Below are 2,754 nucleotides of genomic sequence, written 5' to 3'. Positions count from 1 at the left end.
CCCATGTCCAAAGCAACTCCCCCACCATGCTGCAGGGCACCAAATGCTGCCACCCACCACAGCCCCCACCTGGATGTGCAGCCCCCGGGCAGGACCCTGCTCCCCACACATACCCTTTGCCCTTTCCTGTCCCCATTTCTCCCCCCAAAATAAATCCTGGCCCCCAAGCCGAGCCCAGCCCCGGCATGCAGGGTGGGAGCACTGCAGATGGAAGAGGTAGATTGCAGGCAGGCAGCAAAGCCTGATGCTGCGGGATGGGACGGGACCGGCCACATGCCAGGGCCCCACCGGGGCTGCCCATGGGGGAGAGGGGCAAGAGCCCCCTGCCCTCCACAGCACCCCGGCCCCTCCAAGGAAGGGAAGGAACCCATGGATGATTCAGCACAGAGGGTCCAGGACAGATGGGGACCCTGCAAGAACGTCCCCCCACACAGCCCCTGGAGGGTGGCCCTGGCTGGAGGGACACAGCCCAGCCCTGGGGGTTGGACAGACCCAGCACCCGGGACCTCTGCGAGGGTCTCGGGGTCGCTCTCCATCCCTCCACAGACCGAGTGCAGCCTCCAGTGTGACGGAGCTGGGAGCCCTGTCCCCAGGCCCACCGCAGACATCTGCCTGGGGGGGGCCGCCCGCGCAGGGAGGGGGCACTTCCAGCCCAGTGTCTTATTATGCTTCCTTCATGGGAAGAAACTTTTTCCTTTGCTGTCTGGTAAGCTGCTAGCAATCATCAGGCAGGCAGGTGGTAAAGATTCATACCCATCAAACAATGCCATTTAGTTTGTAACCTGTGACTAAATCTGGTGTTAGCTTTAATTTCAGAGTCTGCTTTAGGGCTCGCTTGTTAATCTCTATGCAAAGCAGATGAAATGAATATGCAGCATTTTGGATGTAATTGTACGGCTTCAATTCAGCACTATAATTTTCCAAACAGGATCTTGCAATCAAGCTTCTATTCATTAGTGTATAAACAATTTAGTTTCTCAGCTCTCCAGTATGCCAATCATCTCAATGGAGTGAGCATCTCCAACAAAAAGAGGAGGAAAGTTTCCTTTGTGTAACAGAGGTAAAAGTTGCTCCGTACTTCAGACAATTCCTGCCTGGCAGATCTGGGCCGTTCCCGCAGAGGCGGACGGTTCTCAGTGCCCCACGACACTGACCGGCTGCAAATGGCATCCCGGGGGGGGGGACATGCCCCGGTGAGCTCCCAGCGAACATAGCCCCAGGGCCCCCAGCAATTCTGCATGTGAGACCCCAACAGACGAGCCCAGACCTCGCAGGATCAGGCCACCTTGGAAAGGTGCGACCACGCAGCACCTCAGCACCCCCCGGTGATGCTCGGGGCTCCCCAGGGAGAGCAGCCCACGGCTCTGGGGAGGGACGGCCACAGCCACCAAAGCCCCCTGCGCATCCCCATCTCCCCCACACTGCACGCCCCACACCGGCTCAGCCTTCCCGGCCGGCACCGCAGGACAGGGCACCGGAGGACACCCCACACCCAGGGCCGACGGCAGCTCCCCCATGAGGGACGGGGCCAGGCTGGCACGGGGCAGGTTTTGGTCTCAGGGGCTCAGCCCCCTCATGGCTGGGTGCTTTCCTCGGTGGGGACCCGAGGGTGCCGCACACACGCGAGCGTATCCGGCACCCGGCCACATCCCCATCCCTCCGTGCCCATCGCCGCTCCTCGGAGGCGAGGAGGGACCAGCCGAGAGCCTCGACAAAGGGAAGCGCAGTCGGCAGAGCCGCTCAGCGCGGTCCCCGTTTCCAAATGAATATCGACAGCGCTAATTACAGGCCGACATGCAGACAGCTTATTAGCTTGTCACAAAAAGATGGTATTGAACTCAAAGCCCGTGGTATTCACAGAGCGCAGCAAGACACTCCCCAGACAGCACAGCGAACCAGGCAGGCGAACAACCTCCAGCAAAACTAATTACTTCCTGATTGTCTACGGCCACCCACTGGGTATAATAGTATAGACTAAATTTGGCATATACATAACTAAGCACTCAGCACCAATTTGGCATACAATAATCATCCTCTGTGTTGCATAATTAAAATCTGATCACTTGGAATAATTATTTCATATTCCCGGTATCGGGTGAGGATTGCATAATGCGGCGTGGCAGGAGCGCGGGCCCAGGAGCGAAACTGGCCGCTTTCACACCCGTGAGCCCCCCGGGAAGGACGTTACGGCTCCAGGCACAGCGAGAGACCTGCTCAGCGCCAGCTGCTTCCGATGGGTGCCAATAACCCCGTGGGCAAGGTGCTGCGATGCCCCGAGGCTGTCGGTCAGCACCGGCTGCGGAGGAGCCGGAGTCACCTTAACTCTGCCCCTCCACGGCGATGAGCCGGTGCTGAGCATGGCCCCTGCAAGCCCTCCCAGGCGGGGAAGGACGATACCCACTCAGGACAGCCTGTCCCCGTGTCCCAGAGCAAACGCTCTCTGTATTGACCTTTCCAGGCAGGCTGCTGCCTCGCTGCCTGCCCCGTCGGGATGCTCGCCGCCCGGCCCCATTGTGCTCGCGCGTCTGCTAAAGGCGTTTGGAAAGACATGGCAATAAAAAAATAAAAAAAATCAAGTGGAACGTGTGTGTCTAATCCATTAGCTTCCTCTGGCGGCTCCCCGGGGACCCGGCGAGGAGGAGAAAGAATACGTGGATATTGCACGCGCCCTGGCACCTTGTCCCCAGGCCAGCCCCGCCGCTGGCCGCTGCCACGGGCTCATAAATCACGGTGGGCGCCAGCGCTTCACACACC

The sequence above is a fragment of the Pygoscelis adeliae genome, unplaced genomic scaffold (assembly GCF_000699105.1).
Source record: "Pygoscelis adeliae isolate BGI_AS28 unplaced genomic scaffold, ASM69910v1 Scaffold114, whole genome shotgun sequence".
NCBI classification, from domain to species: domain Eukaryota; kingdom Metazoa; phylum Chordata; class Aves; order Sphenisciformes; family Spheniscidae; genus Pygoscelis; species Pygoscelis adeliae.
This window is presented reverse-complemented; position numbering follows the sequence as displayed.